The sequence below is a fragment of the Balaenoptera musculus genome, chromosome 2, assembly GCF_009873245.2.
Source record: "Balaenoptera musculus isolate JJ_BM4_2016_0621 chromosome 2, mBalMus1.pri.v3, whole genome shotgun sequence".
Taxonomy (NCBI): Eukaryota; Metazoa; Chordata; class Mammalia; order Artiodactyla; family Balaenopteridae; genus Balaenoptera; species Balaenoptera musculus.
The window spans coordinates 97931796-97948680 of NC_045786.1; the positions used below are offsets into that span (position 1 = coordinate 97931796).

The 16885-nt window shown below is 38.8% G+C and overlaps 1 protein-coding gene across 2 annotated transcripts in view; it reads right to left on the reverse strand.

The window, feature by feature from the left end:
• Positions 1 to 16885, reverse strand: part of FMN1 (formin 1) — a 420519-nt gene that overhangs the window by 298717 nt on the left and 104917 nt on the right. The gene's annotated exons all lie outside the window — the stretch shown is intronic.

The window sequence follows — 16885 nt, forward strand, 5'->3', positions numbered from 1 at the left end:
TGATAATTATTAAACATTAAAATTTAATTGGAAATGTATCTTATTGGAATGGATAGGATCAATTTTTTGGTCCTCTAATAAAGGCTTCCCAGATGCCATTATTTGAAATTATCCTTTCTTTGACACCCTGGAGGTTTTCACATCTGAGCAAGGTAGAGCAAGATTTGGAATAGGTGAGATACCTTCCCTTTATAAATTGGGTAGGCGATCCATTTAAATTAAGAGAGTACTAATGAAAGCTGAGGATCTGGAAGGTAATTTGCTCAAAATTATCCATGCCTCTACCCCTTGGAGGGTCCTTCTGCATCCCCCAGTTTAAAGACTACTGATCTAGCACTATACCCAAAATACCTATGCATCTTGTGAAAAAGGCAGATTCATGGACCCTACTCCAGATACCTGAATTAACAGGATCCCCAGATTACTTTTTCCCTCACTAAAGATTGAGAGACGAATTGGGATATAAAACAAACACATAAAATGTTAAATGATGTACAATTTAAATAAAAATTCAACAATAGACAACCTATCATAGGTAGTACCTGGTGGCCAAAGGATTCGGAGACGCTCATGAGAGGGTGGGATAGTCAAAGCCTTTTTTTTTTTTTTTTCCAAAGGCTTTCTAAAGGAAGCAACGCTGGAACTGGGGGAAGGATGGGTAGAATGTGAAAGATAAAGAGGCAGAGGTAAATGGTTTACCAAGTTTGGAATGTAAGGTATTGATTTTGTTGACTAGGGAGGAGCAAGTAATGCCCTCTAAAAGTGACTCATCACAGAGACTCCCTGGTGGGACGGCAGTGGGTTATTGTGCTTGAGTGGTGCAAACATAATTACTTACTGTTGAAGACAGAAATATGTTGAGAATATTTATTTAGGTAAATTGGTTTTAGACCACTGGTTTTGTGTGAGTTTGTTTCAGGCAAATTGACCTAGAGCTGAACACGTATTTTATCCATGGGTTGGGTAATCCATAAACATAAGGATAACTATATATCACTATTAAGTCCCACATTCATTCCAGGCTGGGCAAAAAAATGAGTTCAAATTCAAGTTATTTTATTCTTCTAGCAGTCCTGGCAATAGGCTTAGCAAAAGGTATAAGCCATCACCGAAAATGAAACCAAGAGCATCTAGGCTTTTTATTAACTCTGATTCCGTTATCACTGAGTATCACAAAGATTTTTTAAAATGCATCTGTTCACAGGAAAGTAGAAATCACTGACTGCGCCTTTCATCTATCCTTTGGACCACTATAAGGACCACTCCAAACTGGTCTTCCTACTTCTCCACAGCAGCCACTCACCTCCCTGCCAGATCCACACTCATCCTCAATACCTCTAAAGCAGGCTGACAACACCTGTATTTGGTTCTGTTACTCCCCTGCCTAAAACCTTCATGCCATATAATTTCTCTCTCTCCTGAAGACCTGACCTCCTCAAAGTCTACAGACATAATGCCCTTGCATATCATTCCCCTTGCCTCTTATCTATCAGTCATAATAAACTACCTGCTATTCTTCAAACAAGTCCTGCTCCATCCTTCCTCTGCCTGTTTGGTCTAGCTTGCCTCCACCTGACTTATCCAGCCTACTCTTTTCCATGTCTGCTCAGGAGGTCTGTCCTAGTTCCCCCAAGTAGGATTGATCATACTCTCCTTTTGTGTTCTATGATATGCTATACATTCTTCAATAAGAGTATTAGACCATTTTATTGCACTTATCTGTGTACATTTCATCTCTCTCTCCCCCATGCTACTCTCTGTCACCTACCTACTACCCTGCCACCAAAAAAAAAAAAAAAAAAAAGAACTGAGTTGCTTAAGTGAAAGGATCTTGCCTGATACATCTCTGAATTCCAAGCATCTATCAAACTTACCAGTATACAGTAGATGCTCAGTAAATATGTGTTAAATGAATGCATGAACATATTATTATTTGTAATAGTGGAATTAATAATCAATGAATTAGACACTAATAATGCGTTAGATGTTACTAAGTAAGAGTTAGGTATGATCTAGAAGCAACAGTAACTCTGATGTCACCACCATTTACCTGCAACTTCTAAGATTACAACACAAGATAGAATATGTGTTCTAACTAAGTCAAGGGAAATCCCCTAGGAGTCGCACTCACTATGCCATGTAACTCAACACACAATAGCAACTGTTTTTCAAGGTTCATTTCCACTTATCTTGATTGGTGCTACACTGAAGAAGAAATCTTAACGCTGAGGAAAAAAATAACATCAGAGAACACAGGGGGCAGATCTAAAAACCATTTGGCTGTTGTTTCCATTTTAACAAATCCAGTACTCCACTGTGGAGTCACTGTATACTTTGCTACTTAAAATATAGAAAATGTCCCCATAGTTTCCCTTATCTTGAATTCACAAAATTCATTATATTTGGCTAAGACCTTTCCTTATTTAAAATGACCAGAAAATCAGCAAATCAAATTCAGCATTTCATCATGATAAAATAGTGCAGAGATGGTTCCACACTAATGAATCTAAAATGCAATTACTGGATAATCAGATTAAAGAAAATCACATGAATCACACTGTCATTTCAGTAAATATATCCCTCATACATTAAACTCAAACTAATTGTTGTGATATCAACACTTAAAAGCCCAGATATATAAAGAATGTTCCTTAACTTGATAAAGATAATTGACCAAAAAAAATCTCTGACCAACATAATTTTTAACTGGAAAACATTAGAAGGAAGCCTATAAAATCAGGAATAGCACAAGGAAGCCTACTAACCACCACTTTTCTAGCTTTGTTTTGGAGGCCCTAGGCAGTAGAAAAGGTCTTGTAAAAAAAGATAGGTAACAATTTGTGTTTTATTGTCTAGTGTTAAAAACCTGATTAAAAATGGGCAAAGGATCTGAATAGACATTTTTCCATAGAAGATACACCAGTGGCCAAAAGGCACCTGAAAAGACACACAACACCACTAATAATTAGAGAAATGCAAATCAAATCCCAATGAGACACCACACTGATTAGGGTGGCTAATATTAAACAAACAAAAACTCAGAAAATAATAAGTGTTGACAAGGTGGAGAAATTGGAACTTGCTCACTTATAGTGGGAATGTATCACTATACATTCAGCAACTATGAAAAACAATATGGAGACTCCTCAAAAAATGAAGATTACATTGCCATACGATCCAGCAATCCCACATCTGGGTATACACCCAAAGGAATTCAAAGCAGGGTCCCAAGGAAATATTTGTACATCCATGGTGATAGCAGCATTATTCACAATAGCTCAAAAGTGGAAGCAACCCAAGTGTCTATTGACGGATGGATGGATAAACAAAATGTGGTACAGACCATACAGTGGAATATTATTCAGCCTTAAAAAGGAAAGAACTCTGATACATGTTACAACATGGATGAATCTTGAGGACATTACGCTAAGTGACATAAGCCAGTCACACAAATACTGTAGGGTTCCACTTACATGAGGTACCTAGAGTAGTCAGATTCATAGAAATAGAAAATAGAATAGTGGTTGCCAGAGTTTGGGAAGAGAGGAGAAATGAAGAGTTGTTTAATGAGTATAGTTTCGGTTGCGCAAGACAAAAGAGTTCTGAAAATCTGTCACACAACATGAATATACTTAACACTACTGAACTCTACTTAAAAATGGCTAACACCTATTCACCTATTATGTAAACCATTATGTGCTACATATACAAAGTGTTAATAAATGTTTTCAATGAGTAAAATGATAAAAACTTTTCATGGTTAAGATGATAAATTCTACTTTATGTATATTTTACAATAAAAAACACAAGCTGTCATGCTTTGTCTACAAAAATCCCAAGGCTCTCAACTGAAAAAACTAGTAGAACTAACATGAGTATAAAATCAGAATTAGAAACATGAAAATCGCTTTGTTATACCAACAAAACCATTTTAAACATGACAGATGAATCCCATTTTTAATTAAGTTTGTAAAAATTAAGTTAAATGGCACGAGCTATAAGAAGAAAACTGTAGAGCTTTACTGAAGAACATGAACGAAATTCTGAATAGCCAGAGAGATAAACTATGTTCCTGGATAGGAAGACTCAGTATTACCAGGCCTCTCATATTGATCTATGATTTAATATAATCCCAATGGAAATTCCAATCTCATGATTTCATAGATCTTGAGAAACTGACTTTCAAGTTCATACATAAAAGTCTATGTCTACAACTACCCAAACAAAATTTAGAAGGAAAAAAAGAATTGAGGTAATTTGAAATGCCAGATATTTAAATAACTTTAAAACTGTATCAACTGCAAAGACACAAAATTGGCACAAGGTCTAGAAAAACATAAACAAAAAATATTAAAGGATCTAGAAATAAATCAGCATATAGAAAGGCATTTATGTATGTGAGAGTTAGCACTCCATATCTGCCAAGCAAGAACCAACTATTTATTAAATGTTGGGGCAAATAGTTATCAACCTGGGAAAGACAAAACTAACAGTAGCTTACATTATTTTGGTTCCACAATGAGCCGGGCACTGTGCTAAGGTCCCTAAATGCATTGTTTCATTGACTACTAAAAACAATTTTTTTTACACAAATAAGGAACCTAAGCACAAATAAATCGGAAATCATCTTGCCCAGTAACTTGCCCAGTAAAAAGTAACTAACTTGCTTCAGTAACTGCTGAAGCCTAAAATTTGACTCCATGACATTAGATTCCATAACCTAAGCTCCCTACAGCACACTGCCACCCTTAACAACACACCCTTATGTACACCACACACAGAAACAAATCCTAGACTGAATAAAACTCTAAACATATATGCAGATTAGTTAAAATATACATATTGTTCAACTTTAGGTTAGGGAAGGCTTCCTTCAGACCAACAACAGTAACAACAACTCCAGAAAAGATATAACTACATAAAACATAAAATTTCCATATAATGAATGAAGGCAAAAGGTAAAGGACATGGCAAGCTAAAGACTAGGACTGCGATATATACAACAAAGGACTAATTGTCTTAATATATGAAAACCTGCTTTCAAATCAGTAAGAATAGAGACTAATGACCCAATTTACAAAAGGGCAAAGAATACAAGCAAACAAGTCACAAAAGAAGACAAAATGAAAAGATGTCCAACTATGCTAGTATTGAGAAATACAAATTAAAAACAGTAGTATGCAATTTTTAACCTTAGATTGGCATAAACTAAATGAATATTGGTGAAGTGTGAGTAATGGACATTCTTGTGTTAGTTGAGTATATTTAGTGGGTTCAGTATTTTGAGAGGGCAACTGTGCAGTATCTACCAGTGGTTAAAATGAGTAGGAACTCTTAACACACAATTCTGCTTCTATCTTATTAAAGTACTCACAGGTATGCACAAAATAGCTATATAATAATTTCATTAAAGTATTGTTTGCAACAGTGAAAGATTCTAAGTGATTAAAAGGTTTGTAAATCAGGAAACAGTTCAATAACTTATATTTACTATTTTATTGAGAGGGAGAGATTCTATCTAACAAAAAAATTCAGAAAATGGAATTTTAAAAAACATGTGCACAACTGCATCAAAATTTTAGAATACTTGGGAAGACATTTAAATTTAAGGGAAGCTAAAACCTTCACAAAGAAAACTAAACAGAGAAATCAGAAAAGACTATATTCAAATAAGTATTTAGGGAAAGATACATATTATGTTCGTGGAATTAAAAACTCATTGTAAAGATGTTGATGCAATCAAAACAATAATGTCAAAATTGATAAAGTAACTCCAAAACGCATATGGAAATGCAAAGAGCTGAGAGTAACCAAGGTAAAAGGACACAGTAGTAGATCATGACTTATTATAGTTGTGGTCATTAAGACAGTGTTACACTGTTACAAGGTTAGATAAACCTAGAGAATACTGGAACAGAAGAAAGAGTCCAGGGGAAGAAGGTGGGTTTTTTAGTAAATAATTCCAGATAATTTTAATATAGAAAAAACAAACTTGATCCCCACCTCAAATCGTACACAAAAATCAATGCCCAGTATATTGCAAGTCTAAATGACAAATAACGAGCACTAATTCCTTCTTAAGATAATTTAAGGGAATATTTTCATGACTGAGTTAGGAAAGGATTACTTTAATAAGGCTCAAAATGCCCTAACCACAGGACAAGACTGATTATAGTAAAAATGAGAATTTCTATTCGTCAAAAGGCACCATTAGAGAGTGAAAAGCCAACCCACAGAGTAAGAGAAAATATTTCCAACACAATTAACCAAAGGGCTCATATCCAGCACATAAAAAAAACTTCTCTACAAAATAATAAAAGATAGTCTACTTCTTAAAAAATGGACAAGTGATTTGAACATACGCTTCACAAAAGAGGATATCCAATGGCCAATAAACATATAAAAAAGTGCTTGAAAAGTGCTTGGAAACACCAATTAACAACAGATTGGCTCGAATTAGAAAGACCAACCAAACCAAATGTTGGCAAAGATGTGGCGCAACCAGAACTGTGATGTTTTGGTGATGGCAGTATAAATTGATACCATCACTTTGGAAAAGTGTTTGGTATCATCTACTGACACTGAATACAGACACACCCTATGATCGGCAATTCCACTCCCAAGTATATACCAAGGAGAAATGTGTTCCTTTGTGTACCAAAAGATGCGTACAAGAAAGTGAAGAGCAGCATACTCAAAACAGCCCCAAACTGAGGACAACACGGACGTCCTTAGGGTGGATAAATACATTGTGATACATTCATACAATGGAGTAGTACAGAGCAATGAAAACAAACGGATTACAGGTACATGCAATAACGTGTTTGGTTCTCACAAGCATAATGTTGAAGCAAAGCAGCCAGACACAAAAGGAAGCCATTTATGTTAAGTTCAAAAGCACTGAAACTAATCTATAGTGTTAGAAGTCAGAACTATGGTTTCTTTGGAGGAAAAAGGTAATTGTGGTGATAGGAAGGCAGCAAGACAGGGGCTTCCAGGGTGTAGGCAATGTATTGGGTTGACCAAAAAGTTCGTTCAGGTTTTTCTGTAACATGTTATGGAAAAACTCGAAGGAACTTTTTGGCCAACCCAATACTATTTCTTGATTTGCATAGCGGTTACAAGAGTATGTTCACTTTGTTATAATTCATAGAGCTATACGTTTGTGATGAAATAAAAATTTGTATTCTAAGGCAAGTTAAGGAAAATTTACACATAAAAGTTTTTCTTTGAGCTTTGGCCTCCTCTCTCCCTTCTACTGTGCACTGTGTATCTGCATTATGCATGGACCAAACCTTCCCATCTGCAGAAACACCTGCTCAACCATAAAAAGCAACCTTCTCCTAGCATCAACAAGCTTACTCCTCTGGAGACACCCTTCCTTCTTCATCTTGTAAGGGGTCACGATGACCCATGACCCACTACTCGCTTTGTACACATAGATCTGGATTGTGTAAACTGTCAGTAACACATCATTTAATGTACAGCCCTATGTCTCAAAAACATATATAACTGTGCTTTTACCTCTAATGGGCAAAACAGTTCTCGGAGCTTTCTGAGAGTCCATTCCTGGCTTATAAGCCTCAATTTGGCTTGAATAAAATTTTCCATTTCTTTCTTAGATTGAGTGATTAATTTTTTCATCGACACTTATAATATGAGCAATTTTCCACATGTATGTTACACTTCAATATAAACTGTTTTTTAAAAACCCAATTGTGGGGGGCTTCCCTGGTGGCGCAGTGGTTAAGAATCCGCCTGCCAATGCAGGGGACACGGGTTCGATCCCTGGTCCAGAAAGATCCCACATGCCACAGAGCAACTCAGCCTGTGCGCCACAACTACTGAGCCTGCGCTCTAGAGCCTGCGAGCCACAACCACTAAGCCCACATGCCTAGAGCCCATGCTCCGCAACAAGAGAAGCCACTGCAATGAGAAGCCCGCGCACCGCAACGAAGAGTTGCCCCTGCTCGCCACAACTAAAGAAAGGCCGCGCGCAGCAACAAAGACCCAACATAGCCAAAAATAAATAAGAATTAAAGAAAAAAAAAGCCAATTGTGGGAATTCCCTGGCGGTCCAGTGGTTAGGACTCCGTGCTTTCACTGCTGTGGGCCCAGGTTCAATCCCTGGTTGGGGAACTAAGATCCTGCAAGCTGCTCGGTGCAGTCAAAAATTAAATAAATTTTAAAAATTATAAAATAAGATAAAAAGCTAATTGTGATGCCATCGAACTTGATATGTTATCTCATTTTATCTTTACAATAATTATTTTAAATTATCATCATTGTCCTTTTTTATAAAGAGGATATCAACTCAGGTCACAGCTAGTACATGACAGAGCCAAACTTCAAACTCAAGTCTATTTGATGCTCAAACCCATGAAACCCAAAGTAAAGGAAATTCCAAAGTTAAGCATGTCCCTAAGACTTCCCTAGTTCAATTTTCCTTTCTCTCTGAGACAGTCTTCTACCTTTCCCATCTTATGTTCTCATCCTTCATCTGGGGAGGAATGCTCAAGAGTTTAGCTATTGAAACTTTGCCTTTAGTTATTTCTCAGAAATACAGTCATTTGTTCTTTCTATCAAAGAGGAAAGCATTTACAGTGATGTCCCAGCTGGCGTCTCTGGCGGAGGGATCTGAAGGAGTGAGTGCCCTTTCTTTGCTGAGCCAGTGGGCAGCTCCAGCACAGTAAAGGTAGATCAGTGGAAGGAATTCAATGGGCTGCCAGTGAAAAGGTGTGGCAGGGTAGGAGGGGACGGTGTTGAGGCTGGAACTGTAGAGTGGCTGCTTGGTGGAGGATCCGGGGGACAAGCACTGGGCAGCTGGCGATAGATGAAGATTTGAGGGAGAGAAAAAAAATGGGGCCACCTGGATAGAAATTCTGAGGAAGAAAAATACTGAAAGGAGGTATCTGTGAAAATGTGGCATAGGATATGGCATATCAAATTTCAGCCTCATCTCCCCAAAAGAAGCTTCAAAGTGGATTTTAGTACTCATTTTCTCTAAAACAACAATAAAACTACTGAAATACACAACCGTTAAAACAAAAATATTTGTTCATGTACCTCCTAAAATCAAATACATATGCACCCTGCACTTCAGCACACAAACTGGGCCCAGCAAAGAGCCCCACCTGAACTTTGCAAGAATCCACAAACCAGAAGCATTTTTATTTGCGTTACATTGCTTAAGTGAGCCTCAAAAGCATTAAAGATACCATTAAAATTCCCCTTTTCTATTTTTATGAGTCAAAAAGTAGCATGAAATGACCCAGACAAGTTCTGTGGATGTGTCTGGTGAGCTGGTATGGTAACTCATATGCTCTCCTTTATTATTCAGATGGACTCACTGAGGTCTCATAATTCTTTGTTTTATAATAACCAGCATAATTCTTAACTGCTCCTGTTCCCGTGTGCTTTACTTACTGGAGCTTTAATTGTCAGTATATTGGCAGAAAAAAAAAAAAAAATCCATCACTCTCCAATGACCCCCCCCCCAATGACTTCCAACTGTCATTTCAGCTCTCTTATTAATTACGTGTATCTTTCAGCAAGTCATAACCTCTTTGGCTCTCATTTGTAAAACGAATAGGATGAATTACATGATTTCTAAGATGCCTGCAGCTCTAAATTTTTAATATTCTAAAATTTCAGATTCTATATTTTAATCTCTTAAAATATAGAATTTTTAATCTCTCTTTTAATCTCTTTTCCTCTGAGCTAAAGACCTTTACTAATATCTCCTGGAACACAACATATGATTCCTGAGTCGCTGGTCCATACTTTGGGATTCCCTCTGCATAATATCAAGCCTTAGTTCCCATTTGTGTTGGGGAAGTCAATCTCCCTCCTCACAGCTCCCAGATATACAGTAAGTAGAAGTCTGACACACTCGTGTCGCCTCTGGTTTCCCAGTACGACCTCTTTCTACAGCTATAAGACGCAAGGTTTTCCTGGTCTTTAATCTGTACGGCTTCCAATTTCTGGGCCATCATCGTAACTCCATGCAAGTGACGGTAACATACCACAAAGTCCTGTGAAATGTACAATGAATAAAGCTACAGCCTAGACTGTGAAAGAAGACACTTAGGATAATCTGTCTAGACATATGACATTAAAGGCAAGTCCATTCATGGCTAATGCAGCCTGTTAGCTGTGAATGAATAAGTTTTTTAAAGGTACCGTAGGCCAATAAAATATGCCAAGATATTTATAGCTCTCCCTGGCTGCTGAGGCAAGAATGTCTGACTCCCCAGGGAGGGCGGCACACAGCTCTATCACTTTATAACCAAGGGAACCTAAATTTGACACAAACCAGAAAGTAGGCGGATCTTTATTAAGTTGAGGGATGGGTTACCTAAAAGACTCTAACTAGGGATGTCCCTGAGCTACTCCAAGTTTCTAGGCGGTATGAGTTATCCCCAAGAGATGCCACACACAGTGACAGCTCGCCTGCTCACAGTAACCATGATGCCTGAACCTAGGTTCTCTTTACTACCAAAGCCGCAGCGCTCGCCCTGAGTAGGGTGGCCCTTGTGCCAGCCCCCAGCCCAGCTCTGAGGTGCAGCCAGTGGTGAGAAGGGCTCTTCCAGATGCATGCTGAAAGTTCATTTTGTTTCGGAGAACATGAGAGCTTTCCTTCTTTGTCCTTTTTTCTCCTTTTTTTTTTTCCCCATGGGTAATTAAGTCACTGCCAGTTTCCCAAATGGTGCCATTTTAATCTCACAAACGTGAGCTCCATCTCCTCTCAGGATGCTGAGGCACAAATCAGGATGGTATATTTTTAAAATATCCTAATAAATAAGGAGATGTTTCAGGCTATTCGTCGTAACACAAAATAGGAGATGAAGAGGAAAGGAAGCCCAGTTCTAGGTTGAGCCTTTGCAGCAAAGGTTCTTCATCTACACCTGGGGAGGTGGCAGGAGATGGGGGGATGTGTCCACAAATGGTTTTGGGATGGGGGGAGGGTCTGAAATACTGTAGATGCAAAATTAACTGCAGGGTCTTCTTCCACAGCTTTCTATCATCATTAGGTTTTTTAAGGAGCCTGAGAACACTAAGAATCACTAACCAGAGTAAAACTGAGGGACGGACCCCTGAGATCAGTTGGTCCAAATGTGCCCTTCACTCAGTCTAGCCCTGACCTCAGGAGGGAAATCTACAGAGCATCTAGCACGCACGAGTCACAAGATTCTAAGGAATGCATTTGACTTTTAGGAAAAATAAATCACAAGATACAATTTCATATCATGTATTTTTTTAAAAAATAATATGCCTGGGAATACATTTAGAAAAAATACAAGATATATATCTATATCTATACATCTATGTATCTTGTTTATTAAGTCAGAAAAGAAAACTTGAATAGTTTTATAAGATATGTTCCTGCGTAGAAATACTAAGCATTTTAAAGATCTCAATTCTCATTCCCACCTTCATATTAATTTCTAAATTAATGCAATTCCAATAAAAGTCCCAAAGCGATCCTTTTGAAACTTGACCAAGTAGGCTAAGGCTTTCTGGAAGAATAAATAAGAGGAAAGCTAAAAAAATATTTTTAAAAGTATGCTTGAGAACTTGAACAGATTCTGAGATGTATTATAATGCTGCAATAATTAAGATACTGGTACAAAATACAAAAAGAGAACAGAAGGCCCAAGACAGTCCTAAACTTATCATGGAGAGGAATAATTACTCCAGAAGCCTGTTGTACAATTAGCTACTTAGAAAAACAGAAGCTGTCTTAGCTCTCTACCTCGGGCTAGGCACCGAAGTAAGTTTTCAACATGAAATGGAAAAAAAGAAGACAAGGAAGGAAGAGGTGGAAAGAAATCACTTAAGAAATTTAAACATAGAGCAGATCTTTGAGTAGGGGAGGTCGTCTTTAGCCGAAAGAAAAGTTATACAATAAAATGAGGGTAGATTTGACTATATAAATATTTAAAACTTCTATACCAGAAAATACAAGTAAAATAAAAAGCAAATGATAAGAGGGAAAAGCATTTTCAGTGTTCTAAAAGTACTGATTTCATACTGAATAACTTTAGATAAAAAATTAAGTTTGGCAATTAATATGCACCAAAAACCTGAAAAAGGCATATACACTTATATACAGCAATTCCACAAGGAATGTGTTCTAAATAAAGGAAAACACCTATGAACAAAAATATTTATAGCATTGTTATTTTCATTATTATACATAATAACTTGAAAAAAATGAAATCTCTATAAATACATTGTTCAAATGTAGTAAAAATCAAAGATAGTCACATTTTCAAGTGTAAAAAGCAGTCTGTACAGTGTGATAAAAATTTTAAGTATGGGACTTCCCTGGTGGCGCAGTGGTTAAGAATCCGCCTGCCAATGCAGGGGACACGGCTTCGAGCCCTGGTCCGGGAAGATCCCACATGCCGTGGAGCAACTAAGCCTGTACGCCACAACTACTGAGCCTGTGCTCTAGAGCCCATGAGCCACAACTACAGAGCCCGCATGCCACAACTACTGAAGCCCGCACGCCTAGAGCCCATGCTCCGCAACAAGAGAAGCCACCGCTAATGAGAAGCCCGCACACCGCAATGAAGAGTAGCCCCCGCTCGCTGCAACTAGAGAAAGCCCGTGCCCAGCAACGAAGACCCAACGCAGCCAAAAATAAATTAATTAGTTAATTTTTAAAATATATTTTTTTTAATTTTAAGTATTAAATTCACATAGGCCTATCATAATTCAAAATGGTGGCAATGATCTCTCTATGAAACACATTATAGAGTTTGTTTTGCTATGTGATATTTCTGGATATTTCCAATTTTATTTTATTTTGTAATATTGGGAAACGTTGAAAGCATATGGAAGATTTTCTGAGCTCAGTAAACAAAGCCTTTACACTAAGGTGAAGCAGGTGTGCAAAGAGCAAGGCTCTCGATGATAGCCATTATATTTTCTATGAACTGACTGCAGTAGAAAACATAACCCTCCCACGGGATACAAAGCAGGAGTTTTTCTTTGTGCCCTTATATCAGACCCCTGTGTGGTCAGGTGCCAATTCTTCGCACAGACTGATGGGCTTTAGAACCTTCTTACACCGCCAACTGACTCCAGGTGAAACCGTGCTGAGTATCTTCTATTTGCCTCCTAGATCCACTCTCCCCCTTTCTGGGTCCTTTTCTGGGCTCTGTTGTCTGGCCTAAAGTGGATCCCGGTGCTCTGACTTCTCTTTGGATTTGGTGAAGGGCAGAGATGGCAGGAGACCAGAGAGCAGGAGAAGGAAGTCAGGGCATTTATGCCCCCAATTCCCTCCGGCCGCCAGGTCACCGGGGATTGGATGCATCCCTCCACTGAAGGCCATCGCTCCTGTCCGGCAGCCCTCTCCACACCACTCGGCCTCCCTCTGACGTTCTGGGTTTTCCAGTAGCTTCTCCTGGCCCTGCCCCTTCAGGTCTAGGGCTGTAAACACCTCCCATGATTACTAGCCCCAAGAGAGCTGCTTCATCTCTCATTGCTTTTCCCAAACCCTGCCCACATCTTTGTAAATAGTCTCTAACAAACTCTCAATCAAATCGTCCTCACCTGATCCCTGACAGGACCCGGGCTGATATGGTAATAGTATATTTATCCAAAGAAAAAATAAATATGGCTAAGTGCATTTATTCTTCACAAAGCGAAAAAGAAAAAAGTGACCTAATATGGTTTAGAAAATTCTTTTATTCAAGTTTGAGATAAAAGTTTAACCCCATGTTACCTCTATGATTATTCTATGATACCTAGATCTTTATAATTTCCAGTCCTTTTTTTAAAGACTTTGGGCATGTTATTAACCCTTATATAACGTCACCACGTACAAGACAGCATGTTAGAGGACGAATAGATCACTGGTTCTCTGTTTCTCAAGAGATAAATTGCTTTTGCAGCATTAAATTTAAAGGCAGACATTCACATTTTTCTTTTAGATTCCCTTGTATTGTTTCATAGCACACCTTTTCACTTGGCTGTGATTGGGTTTTACTTAGCCCCGGGCTTCACAAGGTGATCAAGTTTACTCCATCCAGATGTTTCTGGTCTGCAGCATAGGAAAGTGGCAGGGACTCAGCTGAGTTGATTAACCATTTAAGGACGCGAAGAGCCCACTAAAAGATTCTTCCTAGAAAAGCAAGACTATCCCCCACCCCCAAGCTTGTTTCAAGAGCCAGCTCCTGTACCTAGAGGAGGAAAGACAATTCTGAGAACAAGGAGTCTGTCACTCAGATTGTCCCCAGCCCAATTCCAAGGAATAGAGGGAAATGTTCTTTTCACTCGTAATAGCTGTGAGGCATCCCAAACACAAAGCAGAACTGCATTGATAATAACGTATGAAAGCAGAGCACAGGACCTGGGAGAAAGTAATTCTTTCTCATTTGAGCAGAGCAATTCAAGTACAGTGTGAACGAACACAGGGGACCCTCCCTGCATGGTAGAAGTCAACTCCAGCACCTGTGCAAGTCCCTTGAGTGACAGCTCTAGTGAGCCCTAGTGCCTCTCAACTGGCACATCACCAAGGCTCCAAGAGCTCACAGAATGGCAGTGGAAGTGCCCTTAATGGTGGACACACCGTCATCAGGATGGCATCAGAGGCTCTAGTGGAAGCCAAAGGCTTTAGCTGCCAAGGGAGTCAGCCGCAGCGTCAGCAGCTATAGATGATGCTGATGACTTTGGCAGTGGCAGGAGAGTGCATCCCAGGCAGTGGGCACCAGCAACAGTGGTCAGCTACCCTCACATGGCAAAGAGGACTCCAGAAGCCATAGTTTAAAGGGACAGCTTCCCTTAGGTCAGCTCTTTCTTTTTTAATCCTTGAACAAAAGTGAGTTTACAGTATTAGGTGATCTCTTAGGCCCTCAGAAAAAGATCATCGCATGATAAACTCTGAATAGAGGGAAACACAAGCAGTGGCACATCCAAAGCAGCCAAGGGCAACACAAGGACAGTGAGAGACTCATGATGAAAAACACCACCTCTTTGCCAGCCCTGCCAAGGACTGGGCTTTGATGTCAACAGCGCAGAACTCCAATAGCACACTTTAAATATAAGTAGTCATGCTCCCCCCTTTCACTAATTTAATGAATTATACATGCCAGGAAAAATTAAGAGCACTGACGATGTAAAAGCATAAGACTTCAAACACCTTGAAATATTTTGGAACGAATTTTTCTGTCTCTGTGCTCCCTACAGAGTGGCAATTTCAATCTACTTCCCTAAGGGCAGGGAAACCAATGGAAATACCACAAAATGTGTTAAGTTATAAACCAAATGCTTATAAGACTCCAGATTTCTCAACAACAGAGCTCAAGAAAATCACAAGGAAAATGTTAACTTCCTAAAGATTAGCAATAAATGACAAGACAACCATATGTTGGCTGAGTAATGGGGTAAAAAGAAGTTTCCTACAGGCATGGAGTATCTTCTTTGATAACCCCCAGAGTGTATCAGCAGAGTAATTAGCGCTACAAGACTCTCAAGAAAATGAGCACCAGACCTGGCTGGGAGCACGGTAAGTAAGACACAGTACTGCCACCCATGGGAACTGGCTGGGGACCTAGGTGCCTTCTCCAGACAACAGCCAGCCTTCTCTCTGTTGCAAGCTGTCATTGTGCCATCAGAACGAACCCAAGAGAACTGTCATTATTCATCAATTCCTCCCTCCTTTTTTCCCCATCTCATCCGAGACCTTAGACAGCTTGGAGAACACGCATTTCATTACAAAAAAAAAAGAGAGGCTGGGAGAGCTACTGACTTTGAGTGTAATTACACTGCAAGGTAATGATGGCACTCCTCTGAGCTTCTGGAAACGGAAGAGGACAGAGCAAAGACCAAGGAAACTCTGTAGAGTATAAATGCCCCCAAATATGACTTGAAGTAGATTGAAAAGCTGTTTATGCCACTTCCGTCTCTATTCAGCAAATGCTCATCGTCACAAAGAAGATGGCCACTCCAATATAAACTAGGAATAAGAACTTATAGGATTCTGGTTTTTCATTAAAGCGAACTTCAGGACTTTTCACTGTTCAAACTGTGCCAGATCATAGGAAAAGACAACTTGGTAGGTGGTACAATATTGCAGTCATAAACAATCCGATTTTGGAAAAATCAAATGTAGGCAAGAAGAATGCAACAGCTACATACATTTTCACCAAGGCTGTAATAGCTTTCTTTCTGTAATTCAAGCAGGTCAGAAAAAAATGTCATGAAGTAGTTGACGTCTTGGGGTAGTCAGAAGTTTGCAGTTGTGTAAACGGAGGCTAAAGCAATCAGGCTGTAGAACTGAGATTCATCTGTGTTCTCAACCACTGATTGTAATTTTATCATCTTACAAAAAAACCTGTGTATTACTAAACCGCCCAAACTTTGATCCACTTATGTCATCAACCAATAGGAACTGAAAGAAGTATTTCTGTATAACCATACAGACTGGTAATATACACACATACCTAAGACAACCAGCAAAATATAAGTCTGTGTTAAGTAATCTTCAAATATCAGAAAGAAGACAAAGAGGTTTCATCAGAGATACATACAGACACACGTATATACAATTAAGATACATCCTCCTCTCATTCTTTCTTTTTTTTTTAATTTCACATGAACCCTTCACTTAAAGAGTAAAATATCTAGATTCCCATTCTACTTAAATATATTCAAGCAAAGCTCCTGGGAAGGTTTCCAGGGAGTTAGATTGCTTTGAAATTGGCCATGCATTAAATAAAGCTTTGTGTAACAAAAGAGAAAGAGTAACTGATATGGTATCTGTACGTTCACTCTGCACAAGGTTCCTGTGGCTCAAAAGCATTACTCAAAGACAAAGAACAAATCAGATTACAGCTCTGGAGTCTCGTACTCTACCTCTGCCAGCAACCCTGCC